The sequence below is a fragment of the Aethalodelphis obliquidens genome, unplaced genomic scaffold (assembly GCF_003676395.1).
Source record: "Aethalodelphis obliquidens isolate GAN/ISIS:26980383/991018 unplaced genomic scaffold, ASM367639v1 scaffold65, whole genome shotgun sequence".
In the NCBI taxonomy this organism is placed as follows: domain Eukaryota; kingdom Metazoa; phylum Chordata; class Mammalia; order Artiodactyla; family Delphinidae; genus Aethalodelphis; species Aethalodelphis obliquidens.
Window position 1 is genome coordinate 3,530,548 of NW_020838009.1, and position 21,907 is coordinate 3,552,454.

At 38.0% G+C, this 21,907-nt stretch overlaps 1 pseudogene; it reads right to left on the reverse strand.

Moving 5' to 3' along the window:
• Positions 1-11,591: 11,591 nt before the first annotated feature.
• Positions 11,592-13,607, reverse strand: LOC113610809 (heat shock cognate 71 kDa protein pseudogene; annotated as a pseudogene).
• Between the last annotated feature and the right edge of the window lie 8,300 nt (positions 13,608-21,907).

The following is a 21,907-nucleotide window of genomic DNA, read 5'->3' on the forward strand; positions in this document are numbered from 1 at the left end:
GCCCGCCACTGCCAGGGCACCGTGATCCAGGGACAACTTCCCTGGGAGAACACACGGCGCGCCTCACGTTGTTGCAACACCACGCTGGCCTCTGCTGCCACAGGCTTGCCCTGCATTCCATACCCCTCCTTCCCCCCGGCCTGAGTGAGACAGAGCCCCCTAATCAGCTGCTCCTTTAACCCCGTCCTGTCTGGGCCAAGAACAGACACCCTCAGGTAACCTATAAGCAGAGGCAGGGCCAATTCAAAGCTGATCCCCAGGAGCTGTGCAAACAAAGAAGAGAAAGGGAAATCTCTCCCAGCAGCCTCAGGAGCAGCAGATTAAATCCCCACAATCAACTTGATGTACCCTGCATCTGTGGAATACCTGAATAGACAACGAATCATCCCAAAATTGAGGCAGTGGACTTTGGGAGCAATGGTAGACTTGGGGTTTGCTGTATGCGACTGACTGGTTTCTAGTTTTATGTTTATCTTAGTTTAGTATTTAGAGTTTACTATCATTGGTAGGTTTCTTTATTGATTTGGTTGCTCTCTTCCTTTTTTTTAAAAAAAAATATATATATTTCCTTTTTCTCTTTTTGTGAGTGTGTATGTTTATGCTTCCTTGTGTGATTTTGTCTGTATAACTTTGCTTTTACCATTTGTCCTAGGGTTCTGTCTGTTTTCTTTTCTATTTTTTTAAATATAGTTTTTAGCACTTGTTATCATTGGTGGATTTGTTTTTTGGTTTGGTTGCTCTTTTCTTTTTTATTATTACATTTTAATTTTTAATAATTAAAAAAAATTTATTTTAATAACTTTATTACTTTTTATTTTCTTTCTTTCTTTTTTTCTCCCTTTTCTTCTGAGCCGTGTGGCTGACAGGGTCTTGGTGCCCCGGCTGGGTGTCAGGCCTGTGTCTCTGAGGTGGGAGAGCCAAGTCCAGGACATTGGTCCACCAGAGACCTCCAGGCTCCATGTAATATCAAATGGTGAAAGCTCTCCCAGAGATCTCCCATCTCAACGCTAAGACCCAGCTACACTCAACGACCAGCAAGCTACACTGCTAGACACCCTATGCCAAACTAGCAAGACAGGAACACAAACCCACCCATTAGCAGAGAGGCTGCCTAAAATCATAATAAGGTCACAAACGCCCCAAAACACACCACTGGACGCGGTCCTGTCTGCCAGAAGGACAAGATTCGGCCTCATCCACCAGAACACAAGCACCAGTCCCCTCCACCAGGAAGCCCACACAACCCACTGAACCAACCTTAGCCACTGGGGGCAGACACCAAAAACAACAGGAACTATGAACCTGCAGCCTGGAAAAAAGGAGACCCCAAACACAGTAAGTTAAGCAAAATGAGAAGACTGGCAAACACACGGTAGATGAAGGAGCAAGGTAAAAACCCACCAGACCAAACAAATGAAGAGGAAATAGGCAGTCTACCTGAAAAATAATTCAGAGTAATGATAGTAAAGATGATCCAAAATCTTGGAAATAGAATGGAGAAAACACAAGAAATGTTTAACAAGGACTTGGAAGAACTAAAGAGCACAAACAATGATGAACAACTCAATAAATGAAATTAAAAATTCTCTAGAAAGAATCAATAGCAGAATAACTGCGGCAGAAGAATGGGTAAGTGACCTGGAAGATAATAAGTGGAAATAACTACTGCAGAGCAGAATAAAGAAAGAAGAATGAAAAGAATTGAGGACAGTCTCAGAGGCATCTGGGACAACATTAAACGCACCAAAATTCGAATTATAGGGGTTCTAGAAAAAGAGAAAAACGGGTTGAGAAAATATTTGAAGAGATTATAGTTAAAAACTTCCCTAATATGGGAAAGGAAATAGTCAATCCAGTCCAGGAAGCGCAGACAGTCCCATACAGGATAAATCTAAGGAGAAACATGCCAAGACATATTTATCAAACTATCAAAAATTAAATACAGGGCTGCCCTGGTGGAGCAGTGGTTCAGAGTCTGCCTACTGATGCAGGGGACACGGATTCGTGCCCCGGTCCAGGAAGATCCCACATGCCGTGGAGCGGCTGGGCCCGTGAGGCATGGCCGCTGAGCCTGCACGTCCGGAGCCTGTGCTCCGCAACGGGAGAGGCCACAACAGTGAGGCCTGTGTACCGCTAAATAAATAAATAAACAAATAAATAAATAAATAAATAGAAAAAAAATTAAAAGCAGCAAGGGAAAAACAACAAATAACATACAAGGGAATCCCCATAAGGTTAACAGTTGATCTTTCAGCAGAAACTCTGCAAGCCAGAAGGGAGTGGCAAGACAGATTTAATGTGATGAAAAGGAGAAACCTACAATCAAGATTACTCTACCCAGCAAGGATCTCATTCAGATTTCATGGAGAAATTAAAACCTTTACAGACAATCAAAAGCTAAGAGAATTCAGCACCACCAAACCAGCTTTACAACAAATGCTAAAGGAACTTCTCTAGGCAGGAAACACAAAAGAAGGAAAAGACGTACAATAACAAACCCAAAACAATCAATAAAATGGTAATAGGAACATACATATCGATAATTACCTTAAAAGTAAATGGATTAAATGCTCCAACCAAAGGACATAGACTGGTTGAATGGATAGAAAAAGAAGACCCATATATATGCTGTCTACAAGAGTCCCACTTCAGACGTAGTGACACATACAGACTGAAAGTAAGGGGATGGGAAAAGATATTCCATGCAAATGGAAATCAAAACAAAGTTGGAGTAGCAATTCTTATATCAGACAAAATAGACGTTAATATAAAGACTATTACAAGAGACAAAGAAGGACACTACATAATGATCAAGGGATCAATCCAAGAAGAAGATATAACAATTGTAAATATTTATGCACCCAACACAGGAGCAACTCAATACATAAGGCAAATGCTAACAGCCATAAAAGGGGAAATCGACAGTAACACAATAATAGTAGGGGACATTAACACCCCACTTTCACTAATGGACAAATTATCCAAAATGAAAATAAACAAGGAAACACAAGCTTTAAATGATACATTCTACAACATGGACTTAATCAATATTTATAGGACATTCCATCCAAAAACAACAGAATACACTTTCTTCTCAAGTGCTCATGGAACATTCCAAGGATAGATCATATCTTGGATCACAAATCAAGCCTTGGTAAATCTAAGAAAATTGAAATCATATCAACTAACTTTTCTGACCACAATGCTATCAGACTAGATATCAATTACAGGAAAAAATCTGTAAAAAATACAAATACTTGGAGGCTAAACAGTACACTACTTAATAACCAACAGATCACTGAAGAAATCAAAGAGGAAATCCAAAAATACCTAGAAACAAATGACAATGCAGACATGACGACCCAAAACCTATGGGATGCAGCAAAAGCAGTGCTAAGAGGGAAGTTCATAGCAATACATTCCTACCTCAAGAAACAAGAAATATCTCAAATGAACAACTTAACCTTACACCTAAAGCAATTAGAGAAAGAAGAACAAAAAACCCCCAAAGCAAAAGGAAAGAAATTCTAAAGATCAGATCAGAAATAAATGAAATGAAGAAGACAATAGCAGAGATCAATAAAACTGAAAGCTGGTTCCTTAAGAAGATAAACAAAATTGATAAAACCATTAGCCAGAATCATCAAGAAAAAAAGGGAGAACACTCAAATCAATAGAATTATAAATGAAAAAGGAGAAGTAACAACTGACACTGCAGAAATACAAAGGAGCATGAGAGATTACTACAAGCAACTATATCCCAATAAAATAGACAACCTGGAAGAAATGGACAAATTCATAGAAAAGCACAACCTTCCAAGACTGAACCAGGAAGAAACAGAAAATATAAACAGACCAATCACAAGCAGTGAAATTGAGACTGTGATTAAAAATCCCCCAACAAACAAAAGCCCAGGACCAGATGGCTTCACAGGTGAATTCTATCACACATTTAGAGAAGAGCTAATACCTATCCTTCTCAAACTCTTCCAAAAATATAGAAGAGGGAGGAACACTCCCAAACTCATTCTATTAGGCCACTATCACCCTGATACCAAAATGAGACAAAGATGTCACAAAGAAAGAATACTACAGGCCAATATCACTGATGAACATAGATGCAAAAATCCTCAACAAAACACTAGCAAACAGAATCCAACAGCACATTAAAAGGATCATACACCATGATCAAGTGGGGTTTATCCCAGGAATGCAAGGATTCTTCAATATACGCAAATCAATCAATGTGATAAACCATACTAACAAATAGAAGGAGAAAAATCATATGATCATCTCAATAGATGCAGAGAAAGCTTTCGACTAAATTCAACACCCATTTATAATAAAAACCCTCCAGAAAGTAGGCATAGAGGGAACTTAACTCAACATAATAAAGGACATATATGACAAACGCACAGCCAACATCGTTTCAATGGTGAAAAACTGAAACCATCTCCTCTAAGATGAGGAACAAGACAAGGTTGTCCACTCTCACCACTATTATTCAACATAGTTTTGGAAGTTTTGGCCCCAGCAATCAGAAAAGAAAAAGAAATAAAAGGAATCCAAATCAGAAAAGAAGTAAATCTGTCACTGTTTGCAGATGACATGATACTATACATAGAGAATCCAAAGATGCTACCAGAAAACTACTAGAGCTAATCAATGAATTTTATCAAGTAGCAGAATACAAAATTAATGCACAGAAATCTCTTGCATTCCTATACGCTAATGATGAAAATGTGAAAGAGAAATTAAGGAAACACCCCCATTTACCACTGCAACAAAAAGAATAAAATACCTAGGAATAAACCTACCTAAGGAGGCAAAAGACCTGCATGCAGAAAACTATAAGACACTGATGAAAGAAATTAAAGATTATACAAACAGATGGACAGATATACCATGTTTTTGAATTGTAAGAATCAACATTATGAAAATGACTATACTACCCAAAGGAACCTACAGATGCAATGCAATCCCTATCAAACTACCAATGGCATTTTTCACAGAAATAAAACAAAAAATTTCACAATTTGTATGGAAACACAAAAGACTCTGAATAGCAAAAGCAATCTTGATAAAGAAAAACGGAGCTGGAGGAATCAGGCTCCCGGACTTCAGACCATACTACAAAGCTACAGTAACCAAGACAGTATGGTATTGGCACAAAAATAGAAATATAGATCAACAGAACAGGATAGAAAGCCCAGAGATAAACCCATGCACATATGGTCACCTTATTTTTGATAAAGGAGGCAAGAATATACAATGGAGAGAAGACAGCCTCTTCAGTAAGTGGTGCTGGGAAAACTGGACAGCTACACGTAAAAGAATGAAATTAGAACACTCCCTAACACCATACACAAAAATAAACTCCAAATGGATTAAAGGTCTAAATGTAAGGCCAGACACTATAAAACTCTTAGAGGAAAACATAGGCAGAACACTCTATGAAAAATCACAGCAAGATCCTTTTTGACCCATCTCCTAGAGAAATGGAAATAAAAACAAAAATAAACAAATGGGACTTAATGAAACTTAAAATATTTTGCACAGTAAAGGAAACCATAAACAAGACAAAAAGACGACCCTCAGAATGGGAGAAAATATTTGCAAATGAATCAGCGGACAAAGGATTAATCTCCAAAATTTACAATCAGCTCATGCAGCTCAATATCAAAAAATGAAACAACCCAATGCAAAGACAGGAAGAAGATCTAAATAGACATTTCTCCAAAGAAGATACACAGATTGCCAATAAACACATGAAAGGATGCTCAACATCACTAATCATTAGATAAATGCAAATCAAAACTACAATGAGGTATCACCTCACAGCAGTCAGAATGGCCATCATCAAAAAAATCTACAGGGGCTTCCCTGGTGGCGTAGTGGTTGAGAATCCGCCTGCTGATGCAGGGGACACGGGTTCGTGTCCCAGTCTGGGAAGATCCCACATGCCGCGGAGCGGCTAGGCCTGTGAGCCAGGGCCGCTGAGCCTGCGCGGCCGGAGCCTGTGCTCCGCAACGGGAGAGGCCACAACAGTGAGAGGCCCGAGTACGGCAAAAAAAAAAAAAAAAAAAAAAAATCTACAAACAATAAATGCTGGAGAGGGTGTGGAGAAAAGGGAACCTTCTTGCACTGTTGGTGGGAATGTAAATTGATACAGCCACTATGGAGAACTGTATGGAGTTTCCTTAAAAAACTAAAAATAGAACTACCATATGACCCAGAAATCCCACTACTGGGCATATACCCTGAGAAAACCATAATTCAAAAAGAGTCATGTACCACAATGTTCATTGCAGCTCTATTTACAATAGCCAGGACATGAAAGCAACCTAAGTGTCCATTGACAGATGAATGGATAAATAAGATGTGGCACCTATATACAATGGAATATTACCCAGCCATAAAAAGAAACGAAATTGAGTTATTTGTAGTGAGGTGGATGGACCTAGAGACTGTCATACAGAGTGAAGTAAGTCAGAATGAGAAAAATAAATACCGTATGCTAACATATATATATATATGGAATCAAAAAAAAAGTGGTTCTGAAGAACCTAGGGGCAGGAGAGGAATAAAGATGTAGACATACAGAATGGACTTGAGGACATGGGGAGGGGGAAGGGTAGGCTGGGACGAAGTGAGAGAGTGGCATGGACTTATATATACTACCAAATGCAAAATAGATAGCTAGTGGGAAGCAGCCCCATAGCACAAGGAGATCAGCTTGGTGCTTTGTGACCACCTAGAGGGGTGGGATAGGGAGGGTGGGAGGGAGTCGCAAGAGGGAGGAGATATGGGGATATATGTATATGTATAGCTGATTCACTTTGTTATAAAGCAGAAACTAACACACCATTGTAAAGCAATTATACTCCAATAAAGATGTTAAAAAATAAAATAAAATAAAATATAAAAAGCACAGGAAGGTAAAAGAAAAAAAAAAGAGGCAATGGGAAAAAAAAAGAGAAAGGAACAGAGAGGACCCAGTTAAAAGAAAATTAGAAAAGGAAAAGTTCCAAATAATGCCACAAAACTAGGAAGGAGTATAAGAGAGTACTACGAACCTTTATACATCTATAAAATGGACAACCAAGGAGAAACGCACAAATTCCTAAAAACATAGAACCTCTTAAGACTGAATCAGGAAGAAACAGAAAATATGAACAGACCAATAACTAGTAATGAAATTGAACGAATAATAATTTTTTAAAAAAAACCCCAAAGCAAAAATCTAGAAGCAAACAGTTTCCTAGGTGGATTCTACCAAACAATTAGAAGAGTTAAACCTATCCTCTCAAACTAATCCTAAAAGTTGCAGAGGAAGGAATTCTTCTGAAATCATTCCATGAGGCTACCATTACCTTGATATCAAAACAAGACAAAGATATCACAAAAATTAATTACAGGCGAATATCACTAATGAACAGAGATGTAAATTCACTCCAACCAAATTTAAGAATACAATGAAAGGATCATATACCATAATCAAGTGTGCTTTATCTCAGGGAAAATCAGTTTATATGATACACCATATTAATGACTTGAGTAAAAATAATGTGCTCATCTCAGTAGATGCAGAAAAAGCTTTTGAAAAAACTCAACGTCAATTTATGATAAAAGTTCTCAATAAAGTGGGTACAGAGGCAACATACATCATCTTAATAATGGCCATATGTGATAAGCCCACAGGTAACATCATACTCAACAGTGAAAAGCTGAAAGCATCCTTCTCCAAGATCAGGAAAAGAGAAGGATGCCTACACTTGCCAATTTTATCAACATAGTATTGGTAATCCTAGCCACACCAAGTAGGCAAGAAATAAAAATAAAAGAAACCCAAACTGGAACAAAAGACCTAAAAATGTCACTGTGTGGAAGATGGCATGATACTATACAAAAAAAAAAAAATCTTTAAGATTCCACCAAAATACTTCTAGAACTCATAAATGAATTTGCTTAAGTTGCAGGATACAAAATTACTAAACAGAAGTCTGTTGCAATTCTACATACTAAAAAACTTTCAGAAATTGAAACAAAGAAAACAATCTCATTTATATTAGCATCAAAAATAATAAAATACCTGGGAATAAGACTAAGGAGGTAAAAGACTTGTACTCAGGAAAAAATACCAGACTAGGGAATCAAATCAAGATGGTGGAGTAGAAGAAAAGTAGCACTCACGTCCTCCCACAAATACATCCAAAATACTTCGACAAATGGAACAATTCTCACAGAACACCTACTGAACACTAGCGGAAGACCTCAAATACCTGAAAGGACAAGAAACATCTCCACGAAATAGGGTAGGATGAAAGAAAAAAAAAAAGAGATACTGGGACAGGACCTGTGCCCCTGGTAGGGAGTTGAAAGAGAGGAAATGTTTTTGCGCCCTGGAAAACCCTCTCAGCTGTGGGGAGATCACCTGGGACAGAAAGGGAGCAGAAGAGGCTCAGAGGAGAATGCAACTGGTTTGTGGCAGGCACAACAGAGACAGACCTACACAGACAGTCCCTGCCACTGCCCTGCACACCCCAGTCTGAGACACGCATCCACTGGCAGGGGAGGGGGCTGGGTGCTGGATCTCGGGGTCTAGAGGACAGACCCAGGGAGAGGACTGAGGTTGGCTGTGGAAACAGCGTGAAGGGGCTGGAGTGTGGTACAGCCCCAAAGGGGGCTGTTCCCAGAAAAAGCCCGGACCTTCCATGGAAGTAAAGTGCCATTGTTAGGAGGTGCATGAAGGGAGGGGCGGGGCTGCCATTACAGCCTTTCTCCACGCACTGGCTCCCACCTCTTCAGGCTCTGGGAGAGCATGCCCCAGCCACTACCGGGGGCTCAGGCCTCCACGGGATCTCGCACCCAGCTGCCACTTCAGCAGGCTCTGGGAATAGGTGCCAGTGGGTTGCCACTCCCAGAGGCAGGGCTGAAACCACAGCTGAGCCCCAGGGGCCACGTGACTTAGGAAGCAGGGCTGAAATCTCTCCCTGCAGCTGCACCCGCTGCAGATTTAAACCTCCGCTGTTGGATTTGTAAATTCAGCGCCTGCAGGACATCCGAGTGGACAACGGGTGCTCCTGTGGCTCGGACGGGTCTGGCCTAAGCAGCTGTGGGCTTTGTGGGTGCACGAATGTGGATGCATGAACGTGGGTGCCTGCACATGGGTGCTGGGCTGGGCCAGGGTCTGAGCTGCCCCCATAGATCCCACAGTGGGTCTGGTTGTGTGACCAATGTGGTCCTGGTACCTGACTTCAGTGGATCTGTGCTGGTGGCCTTGTGAAAACAATGCCTGAGGGACACCAGGGCCAATTGCTAGCGTTTCCAAGGTTGAGACAGGACCGAGGGCAGTGCCAACAACAGTGTACTTTGTGAACCTGCACAACAGATGACAGGTGACACAACAGAGCATGCTCACAAGTGAACAGCTCTGGCAGAGGAATAGTCAGTGGCTCGTCTCCCAGCAGCAGCACTCCAATCCCATCTACCTCACACTGCAGCCCAGAAACGTAGCTCAGAAACAGATCTGGTGGCCTTTACTCCAACAACTAGGGAGCAGACCCTGCCCCTGACAGGGCAGTGACAACCACAGAGCAAAGAGGAGGCCCCACTCAATACACAGTGCAGGCTCTGGTCACCACAACAGCAGTCACATCTCCTATCAATGGCCACCATACACTAGGGAAAGACATGGCAGGTATCCACACTGAAAACAGCCCTCGCACCAAAAAATATTAAATCCACACAAGCTATGCAGGGATGTTCCCACATAAAAACACCCCTCCAAGACCACAGTAGGTAACTGTTTCTCCTAAACTCACAGAGCAAGAGAAATATAAGTAAAATGAAGAAGCAGAGGAACCACTCCCAGTTAAAAGATCAAGAGAATTCTCCTGAAAGAACACAGAATGAAAACAACCTCTTCAATCTAATAGACACTGAGTTCAAAAAGGCGATGATGAAAATACTGACGGAATTAAGAAAGGCTAGGGACAGAAATGCATATCACTGTCAAAAGGAATTAGAAACTATAAGGAGCCACCAGGAAAAATTAGAAAATTCATTCGCTGAAACAAAAGCTGAGCTAAAGGCAGTGAATAACAGAATGAATAATGCAGAAGAACGAATAAGTGATCTGCAAGATAGAATAATAGAAATCACCCAATCAGGACATCAGACAGAAAGCCTAATGAAAAAAATTGAAAGCAATAAAAGAGACCTATGGGATAATATAAAGTGTGCCAATCTATGCATAATAGGGATCCCAGAAGGAGAAGATAGAGAAAAAGGGATTGAAAATGCATTTGAAGAAATTATGGCTGAAAATTTCCCTAACCTAAAGAAGGGAACAGATATCTAGGTACAGGAAGCACCCTAACAAGATGAACCCAAACAGACCTACACCAAGACATATTATAATAAAAATGGCAAAATTAAAGAGAGGATTCTCAAGGCAGCAAGACAAAGAGTTAATTGCAGGGGAACCCCCATAAGGCTATCAGCCTGATTTCTCTACAGAAACGTTGCAGGTAGGGAGGGAGTGGCAAGATATATTCACAATCAAAGTCCTGAAAGGGAAAAATCTGCAACCTAGGATACTCTACCCAGCAAGATTATCATTTCGAATAGGAGATAAAGAACTTCTCAGACAAGCAAAAACTAAAAGAATACAGCAATACTAAACCTATCCTAAAGGAAATATTGAAAGGCCTTCTCTAAACAGAAAAGTAGTAAGAATCTATATGAAAAAGAAAATTACTATTGGAAAATAGATCACTTAAATAAGCCAGTACACACATTTAAAAAAAAAAAAGAAAAATTTTCTGTGAAAGTGATGATAACCACAAGGAACAGTAAAAGGATAAACACGAAGATGTAAAAGAGGACATCTAAATCATAAAATGTGGGGAAGGAGAGGAAGGAAATGTAGATTTTTTCCCCTGGAAAATGTTTGAACCTATATGACTCCAGTCTAAGGCAAGTAAATATAAGAAGGGGTTAACACACGTGAAAAACAGGGTAACCAGAAATCAAAAATATACAGCAGAGTCACAAAAACCAAAAAGAAGAAAATATAAGTATAATACAAAAGAAAACCATCAAAACACAAAAGGAAAAACAAAAGGACAAATAAAATATAAAATCAACAGGAAAACAGGGTTTAAAATGGCAATAAATACATGTCTGTCAATAATTACCTATGTGTCAATGGACTAAATGCTCCAATCAAAAGACACAGAGTGGCAGGTTGGATTAAAATACAAGAGCCTAAAACATGCCGACTACAAGAGACCCACTTTAGGGCAAAGGGCACACATAGATTGAAAGTGAGGACATGGAAGAAGATATTTCATGCAGACGGAAATGACAAGAAAGTCAGGATCACAATATTTATATCAGACAAAATAGACTTTGAAACAAAGACTACAAAGAGAGATAAAAAAGGACACTCTAAAATGATAAAAGGATCAATACAAGAAGAGAATATTACACTTGTCAACATATATGCACCCAATATAGGAGCACCCAAATATATAAAACAAATACTAACAGACACAGAGGGAGAAATCTTTCAAAGTTGTGTGGAACAATGCTAACCCTATGCTAGGCTGGCTTCATCAACCTCTTCAATGGTGGGCCCAGAGGGGGCACCACCAGACGGAGGAGCTCCACCACCAGGGAAGCCCCCAGGCACTCCTCCTGGCATTCCTCCTGGCATGCCTCCTGCGCTCTGGTATAGCTTGGTAATGATGGCATTGCAGACTTTTTCCAGCTCCTTCTGCTGATGTTCAAATTCTTCCTTCTCTGCAGTCTGGTTCTTACCAAGCCAGTTGATTATTTCATTACACTTATCAAGAGTCTTCTGTTTGTCCTCATCATTAATCTTGCCTTGAAGTTTCTCATCCTCAACAGTAGCTTTCATGTTGAAAGCACAGGATTCAAGGGAATTCTTTAAAGACACCTTATCCCGCTGCTTCTCATCTTCAGCTTTATACTCCTCTGCTTCCTGAACCACGTGTTCAATGTCTTCCTTGCTCAAACGGCCCTTGTCATTAGTGATGGTCATCTTGTTCTCTTTTCCTGTGCTCTTATCCACAGCAGAGACATTGAGGATGCCATTGGCATCAATATCAAAAGTGACTTCTATCTGAGGAACACCACGGGAGGCAGGAGGTATGCCTGTGAGTTCAAACTTGCCAAGCAGGTTGTTATCCTTGGTCATGGCACGCTCACCTTCATAAACCTGAAAGAGTACACTGGGCTGGTTGTCCGAGTAGGTTGTGAAGATCTGCGTCTGCTTGCTGGGAATGGTGGTGTTGTGCTTGATGAGGACAGTCACGACTCCACCAGCAGCTTCATTTCCAAGGGAAAGACGAGTGACATCCAACAGCAGGAAGTCTTGAACATTTTCAGATTTGTCTCCAGATAGAATGGCTGCCTGGACAGCTGCACCATAAGCAACAGCCTCATCAGGGTTGATGCTCTTATTCAGTTCTTTCCCGTTGAAGAAGTCCTGTAGAAGTTTCTGAATCTTGGGGATGCGGGTTGAACCAGCCACCAGGACAATATTATGGATCTGAGACTTGTCTAGCTTGGCATCCCGAAGGGCTTTCTCCACAGGGTCCAGTGTGCCACAGAACAGGTCAGCATTCAGTTCTTCAAATCAGGCACGGGTAATTGAGGTATAGAAGTCAATTCCTTCATAGAGGGAATCAATCTCACTACCGGCCTGGGTGCTGGAAGAGAGAGTGCGCTTAGCACAAGCAGTACGAAGGTGACGGACAGCCCTCTTGTTCTCACTGATGTCCTTCTTGTGTTTGAGCTTGAATTCTGCAATAAAATGGTTGACCATCCGGTTGCCAAAGTCTTCTCCACCTAAGTGGGTATCTCCAGCTGTAGATTTGACCTCAAAGATTCCATCCTCAATAGTGAGGACTGACACATCAAAAGTGCCACCACCTAAATCAAAGATCAGCACATTTCTTTCTGCTCCAACCTTTTTGTCTAAGCCATAGGCAATAGCAGCAGCAGTTGGCTCGTTGATGATTCGAAGTACATTGAGCCCAGCAATAGTTCCAGCATCTTTGGTAGCCTGACGCTGAGAATCACTAAAGTAAGCGGGTACTGTGACAACAGCATTGGTAACAGTCTTCCCAAGGTAAGCTTCTGCTATTTCCTTCACCTTTGTCAAAACCATGGATGACACCTCCTCTGGATAAAACCTTTTTTGTCTCTCCCTTGTATTCTACTTGAACCTTAGGCCTGCTTGCATCATTCACCATCATGAAAGGCCAATGCTTCATATCAGACTGGAAAACAGCATAATCAAATCTTCGTCCAATGAGGCGGTTGGCATCAACAACTGTGTTGGTGTGATTCATTGCAACTTGGTTCTTTGCAGCATCACCAGTCAGTCGTTTGACATCAGTAAAGGTGACATAGCTTGGGGTAGTTTGGTTCCCCTGATCATTGGCAATTATTTCCACCTTTCCATGCTGGAAGACACCCACACAAGAATAGGTGGTGCCAAGATCAATGCCAACTGCAGGTCTCTTAGACATGGTTGCTGGAGTGCAGGCCCAGGTCCACTGGAGGAGAAAACAGCAACCTATAGAGCTGCTGCCGTGTTCAACGAGACAGTAGTAGGAGACTTTAAATACCCCACTCTCATCAACAGACAGATCTTCCAGCCAGAAAACTAATAGGGCAACAGAGATCCTAAATGATGTAATAGAACAGTTAGACTTAATTGATATTTTCAGGACATTACATCCAAAAAAGGCAGAATATGCATTCTTCTCAGGTGTACATGGAACTTTCTCAAGGACTGACCACATACTAGGGCACAAAACAAGCCTCAAGAAATCTAAGACTAAAAAAAAAAAAAAATTTAAGACTATAGAAGTTATCTCAAGCATCTTTTCTGATCACAACAGTATGAAATGAGAGATCAACTACAGAAGAAGAAACGAGAAAAAAAATTACATGGAAACTAAACAACATGCTACTAAAAAACCAATGGGTCAACAGTGAAATCAAAGAAGAAATTTAAAAATACCTTGAGACAAATGACAATGAAAACACAACTATACAAAATATATGGGATGTAACAAAACCTGTTCTTAGAGGAAAGTTCATAGCAATACAGGTCTTCTTTAAGAAACAAGAAAAATCTCAAACAACCTAATCCATCACCTAAAAGAATTAGAAAGAAGAACAAACAAAACCTAAAGTCAGCAGAAGGAAGGAGATAATAAAAATCAGCGAGGAAATAAAATGTAGATTTAGAAAACAATACAAACCCCCCCCCCCCAAAAAAAAACAAAAAAAACAAAAAAAAAAAAAAAAAAAAAAAAGGAAAAACCCAAATGAAACCACAAAAAAAAAAAAAAAAAAAAAACATAAAAATGCTATGAACAATTATATGCCAACAAGTTCGACAACCTAGAAGAAATGGACAACTGTCTAGAAACATACAGTCCAACAAACCTGAATCAAAAAGAAATAGATAGCTTGAACAGACCAATCCACTAGAAGTGAAATCGAATCTGTTATTAAAAAAACCTCCCTATATAAAAAAATTCAGGGCCAGATGGTTTCACAAGTGAATTCTACCAAACATACAAGGAATAACTTGTAGTGATCCTACTCCAACTCTTCCAGAAGACTGAAGAGGAAGGAAACACTCTCAAAGATATTCTATGAAGCCACCATCACCCTGATACCAAAACAAAAGACACTACCGAGAAAGAAAATTACAGGCCAATATCTTTGATGAATATAGAGGCAAAAATTCTCAACAAAAAATTAGCAAATCTAATCCAACAACACATAAAAAAGATCATACACCATGACCAAGCTGGATTCATACCAGAGTCACAAGGATGTTTCAACATATGCAAATCAATCAATGTGATACATGACATCAACAAAAGAAAAGACAAAAACACATCGCAGAAAAATAATTCAATAAAATTCAACATCCATTCATGACAAAAATCCTTACAAGAGTCGGTATACAGGGAACATATTGCAACATAATAAAAGCTATTTATGATAAACCCACTACCAGTATAATAATACTGAAAAACTGAAAGCCTTCCCACTAAAATCTGGAAAAAGACAAGGATGTCTACTCTCACCAGTTCCCTTCAACATAGTACTGGAAGTCCTAGCTGCAGCAATCAGACAAGAAAATGAAATAAAAGCTATTCAAATTGGTAGGAAAGAGGTAAAATTGTCACATACACAGATGACATGATACTACTTATAGAAAACCCTAAAGGCTCTACACAAAAAACAACTAGAACTGACTAACGAATTCAGCAAGGTAGCAGGATACAAGATTAACACACAGAAATTAGTTGCATTTCTTTACACTAACAATGAAGTATCACAAAGGGAATACAAACAAACAATTCCCTTTAAAATCGCATCAAAAAAAAAAACTACTTAGGAATAAACCTCACTAAGAAGGCAAAAGACTTATATGCTGAGAACTACAAAACATTAACAAAGGAAACTGAGGATGATTTAAATAAATGGAAAGATATCCCATACTCTTGGAATGGAAGAATTAATACTGCAAAAATGGCCATACTACCCAAAGCAATCTACAGATTTAATGCGATTCCTATCAAATTACCCATGGCATTTTTCATAGAACTAGAACAAATAATCCTAAAATTTATATGGATCCATAAAAGACCCAGAATTGCCAAAGTAATGCTGAGGAAAAAGAACAAAGCAGGAGGCATAACCCTCCCAGACTTCAGACAATACTACAAACCTACAGACATATGGGTCAATGGAACAGAATACAGTCCCGAAATAAACCTGCATACCTAGGGACAATTAATCTTCACCAAAGGAGTCAAGAATATACAATGGGGAAAAAGTCTCTTCAGCAAGCAGTGTTGGAAAAGTTGGACAGCTGCACATAAATCAATGAAGCTAAAACACACCCTCACACCATACACAAAAATAAATTCAAAATAGCTTAAAGATTTAACTATAAGACCATAAACCTCCTAAAAGAGAACATAGGCAAAACATTCTCTGACATATATCATAATAATGTTTTCTTAGGTCAGTCTCCCAATGTAAAAGAAATAAAAGTAAAAATAAACAAATGGGACCTAATCAAACTTGCAAGCTTTTGCACAGCAAGGGAAATCATAAACAAAATGAAAAGACAACCTACATACTGGGAAAATATTTGGAAATGATGCAACCAGCAAGGACTTAATTTCCAAAATATATAAACAGCTCATATAACTCAATAATAAAAAACAACCCAATGAAAAATGGGCAGAAGACCTAAAGACATTTCTTCAAAGGAGATGTACACATGGCCAATAAGCATGTGAAAATATGCTCATCATTGTTAATTAGAGAAATGCAAATCAAAAGTACAATGAGGTACCACCACACACCAGTCAGAATGGTCATCATTAAAAAGTCTACAAGTAATAAATGTTGGAAAGGGTGTGGAGAAAAGGGAACCCTTCTACACTGCTGGTGGGAATGCAAACTGGTGCAGCCACTATGGAGAACAGTATGGAGGTTCCTCAAAAAACTAAAAACAGAGGTGCCATGTGATCCAGCAATCCCACTCCTGGGCATATACCCAGACAAATCTGTAATTCGAAAAGATACCTGCACTCCTATGTTCACAACAGCACCATTTACAATAGCCAAGACATAGAAGCAACCTAAATGTCCATCGACAGAGGAATGGATAAAGATGTGTATATATACAGTGGAATATTACTCAGCCATTAAAAAGTATAAAATAATGCCATTTGCAGCAACATGGACGGACCTAGAGATGATCATGCTAAATGAAGTAAGTCAGACAAATACCATATGATATCACATATATGTGGAATCTAAAATACGACACAAATGAAAATATCTATGAAACAGAAACAGACTCACAGACATAGAGAAAAGACCTGTGGTTGCCAAGGGGGTGTCAGGGTTGGGGAGGGAAGGATTGGGAGTTTGGAGTTAGCAGATGCAAACTAGTAGATATAGGATGGATGAACAAGTTCCTACTGTATAGCATGGGGAAATATATCAAATATCCTGTGATAAACCATAATGGAAAAGAATATATATATATATATTATATATATTTTATATATATATAACTGAGTCACATTGCTGTACAGCAGAAATTAACACAACTTGTAAATCAACAATATTTCAATAAAATAAAAAAAAGAAAACTGTAACAGACTTATAAAAATTGAAGACACAAACAGATGTAAGGATATACTGTGTTCATGGATTGGAAGAATTAATGTTAAAATTTCCACACTACCCAAAGCAATCTATAGATTCAACACAATCCTTATAAAAATATCTATGACATGCTTCACAGAACTAGACCAAATAATTCTCAAATTTATATGAACACACAAAAGACCCCAAATAGCCAAAATAATTTTGAAAAGAAAAGCAAAGCTGGAGGCATAATGTTTCCTGATATCAGATTACACTACCAAGCTACAGTCATCAAAACACTATGGTACTGGCACAAAAATGGACAAATAGATCAATGTAACAGAATCAAGATTCCAGAAATGAACCAACAAATTATCTACGTCAAAGGAGGCAAGAATATATGATGGGAAAAAGACAGCCTCTTCAATAAATGGTGCTGGGAAAACTAGAAAGCTACCTACAAAAGAAACAAACTGGACTAGTCTCCTTAACATGCACAAAAATAAATTCAAAATGAATTAAGACTTAGATGTAAGAACTGAAACCATAAATTTTCTAGAAGAAACCATAGGCGGTACACTCTTTGCCATCAGTCTTAGTAATATTTGTTTGGGGCTTCCCTGGTGGCGCAGTGGTTGAGAGTCTGCCTGCTGATGCAGGGCACACGGGTTCGTGCCCCGGTCTGGGAAGATCCCACATGCCGCAAAGCGGCTGGGCCTGTGAGCCATGGCCGCTGAGCCTGCACATCCGGAGCCTGTGCTCCGCAATGGGAGAGGCCACAACAGTGAGAGGCCTGCATACCGCAAAAAAAAAAAGTAATATTTGTTTGGATATATCTCCTATGGCAAGAGAAGCAACAACAAAAATAAACAAACGGAACTACATTAAACCAAAAAGCTCTGCGTAGGGAAGGATGTTATCAATAAAACGAAAATGCCATCTACTGAAAGGGAGAACACATTTGTAAACTGTATATCTGATAAAGGGTTAATACCCCAAATATACCAGGAACTCATAAAACTCAAGAGTAAAAGAACAAAGCACCCAGTTAAAAAATGAGCAGAGGCTCTGAAGAGACAATTTTCCAAAGACATACAGGGGATCAACAGGCACATGAAAAGATGCTCAACATCACTAATCATCAGTGAAATGCAAATCAAAACAACAATCAGACATCATGTCACAGTCTCCAGAATATTGTATTATCAAAAAGACAACAAATAACAAATGTAGACAACAATGTGGAGATAAGGTAACCATCGTGCCCTGTTTGTGAAAAGTAAATTGATGTATCCACTATGGATAAAAGTATGGCTATTTCTCAAAACAATTAAAAACAGGTCTACCATATGTTCCAGCAATTCCACTTCTGTGTATTTATCTGAAGAAAAAGAAAACACTAATTAGAAAATATATAAGCACCCCTATATTCACTTCAGCATTATTTATTATAGCCAGGATATAGAAGCGACCCAAGTATCCATCAATAAATGGATAAAGAAGAAGTGATGTCTGTGCATCTATGTACACACACACACACACACACACACACACACACAATGGAATATTACTCAGCCAAAGAAAATAATGACATCTTGCCATTTGAGAGAACATGAATAGACATAGAAGATACCATGCTAAGTCAGACAGAGAAAGACAAATACTGTATGATTTCAATTATTTGAGTAATCTAAAAAACAAAACAAATGAACATGTAACAAAACAGAAACAGTTTTGAAAATACAGAGAAAAACAGGTGGTTGCCAGAGGAGAGGGGAGTGCGAGGAGGAAAAAATAGGTGAGGGGGATTAAGAGGTACTAACTTCCAGATGCAAAATGAACCTGTCTCAGGTATGAGATGGTATAATTTGGGAAATATAGTCAATAACTAAGTAATATGTTTGTATGGTGACATATCATAAACACACTTTACTGTGTTGATAATTTTTAAATGTACAGAAATATCAAATTACTATGTTGGACAACTGGAACTACCAGTATTGTAGGTCAATTATAGTTCAAGAACAAACAAATAAAATCACAGAAAAAAAGATTTTAGGTTACCAGAGGCAGTATGTGGGCAGAGGGGGAACTGGATGAAAGTAGTCAAAAGGTACAAACTTCCAGTTGTAAGATAATAAGTACTAGGGATTTAATGTACAACATGATAAACATAATATTAACACTGCTTTATGTTATATGAAAGTTGTTAAGAGAGCATATCCTAAGAGTTATCACATTTTTTTGCTATTTCTTTAATTTTTTACCTATATGAGATGATGAATTTTCACTAAACTGATTGTGATAATCATTTCAGGTGATAATCATTTCATGATGTCTGTATGTCAAATCATTATGCTGTACACCTGAAACATGCAGTGCTGTATGTCAATTATATCTCAATAAAACTTAAAGCAAAAGATGAATAACACCTTAATAAACCTAACTTAGAAAAAAAAAGTTATACCAAGATTAAGTGAATCCTACACCAGGACTCCAATGTTTTGGTTGTTAGGAAATATATTAACTACTCAGCTTATAAATTTATGATAGGCATGTGATCAACTTGATAGATACAAAGAAAGTAGCATGGTAGAATTCTACAGGTAATAATTTAAAAAATAAAGAAGATATTAATACATATGTACTGAAAGAAATATCACATACCCCCAACACTAGGTAACCTATAGAGAAATAACAGATTAATTTCCTCTGTCTGAAAAATCAACAGGAGATATGAATACCTAACTTACTTAACACTTTGATGAATTAGTCAAAAAATTACCTTTGGAAAAGAAGGATTAAAATCATCTCGATTTGCAGAGCATATGGATATATATTTAGTAAGCCCAAAGAATCAATGGATTATTGTTTCAGAAAATAAGACAATAAAATATCGTAAAGACTATAACATAAGCATATAGTACACAGTTCATGTAGACACATTCCAAGCAGTTACAAGGCATATTAAAAGGTAGGCTGCAATTTTAAAAGTATAAAATAAAATAAAAATAAATCTAACAACACATGAAAAGCCTATATGAATAAAATTATCATGGACTCCTTATAAAGATAATATAGATTTGAAGAAAAGGAAAATCAAACTATTTCCTTCAATATAATAATAAATCTTATATATAGAGAAAAAATATACCAATACACATATATGTGTGTATATGTATATATATGTATGTATATTTGTGTATATATATGTCTGTATATACAAAAATGTTTTTCTGGGGATAGATAATTTATTTTTTACATAAAATAATGAGAATAGATATAATGTATGTAAAATAATGAGTTTTTACTGAAATTAAAGATTAGTTATTATTAACTTAAATATATTTTACAAGATATTTAAGTTTCATGGGAACTACAAAGAAAAATCTACTGTAATTGCACAACAGATAAAGAATTAATTCATAGCACATCAAAAAAATACAAAGGAACAACAACAATAACAAAGAGAAAGCAATGAAAGGGTAATTGTAAGCCCTTATCAACAATTAAGTTAAACATTAAGGGACTAAGTTCTCTAAAAATAATGACAGAAAGTGGTTGAATTAATTTAAAAATAGAACCTACAATATGCTGTCTACAAAAGACTCTCTTTAACTTTAAGGACATATAAAGGATGTGAGAGGATGTAAAAAGGTAATTCATACAAATGGCAACCAAAAGAGAGCAGGAGTAACTATACGTATATGATATAATACATATTTTCAATCAAAATCAGTCACAGGAGACAAAGAATGTTACTATACAGTGATCAAGGGGTCAAATTATCAAGAGACTATTATAAGTATAAATATATAAGCACCCAATACTGGAGCATGTAAATATTTAAAGCAAACATTAACAAATACTACATGTAGAAAAAGCAATAAAATAATAGTAGGGTACTGCAATACCCCACATATAAACGTGGATACAGCATCCAGACAGAAAATTAATGAGAAAACATTGACCTGCTTAACACTTTAGAAAAGTAAACCTAACAGATATATACAGAACATTCCATTCAAGGACACCATAAAACACATTCTTCTCAAGGACAAATAAAACATTCTCCAGGATACATCACTCCTGGGACACAAAGCTAACCTTAACACATTTAACATTAAAATCATACCTCAGAGCTTTCCAATCAAAATGATATGGAAGTAGAACTCAATAGGAGAAAAGCCTGAAAAATTCACAAATACATGGAAATTAAACAACACACTCCAAATAACCAATGGGTCAAATTAGAAATCAAAAGAAATTAGTATCTTGAGAAAAATAAAAATACAAAATACCACAATTTAGAGAGTACATCAAAAGTAGTTCTTATGTGCCTACATTAAAAAAAATGAAAGTTTTCAAAAGAAAAGCCACGTAACTTTATACATTAAGGAAGTAGAAAAAAAGAATTCCACACAAAATTAGGAGAAGAAAGGAAAGAGCAAAGATTAGAGAATAAATAATGGAGTAAGACTAGAAAAAAAAAAGAAAAACATCAAGCTAAGAGTTGGAGTTTTAAAAAATAAAGCCTTGGGCTTCCCTGGTGGCACAGTGGTTAAGAATCCACCTGCCAGTGCAGGGGACACAGGTTCGAGCCCTGGTCTGGGAAGATCCTACATGCCGTGGAGCAACTAAGCCCATGCACCACAACTACTGAGCCTGTGCT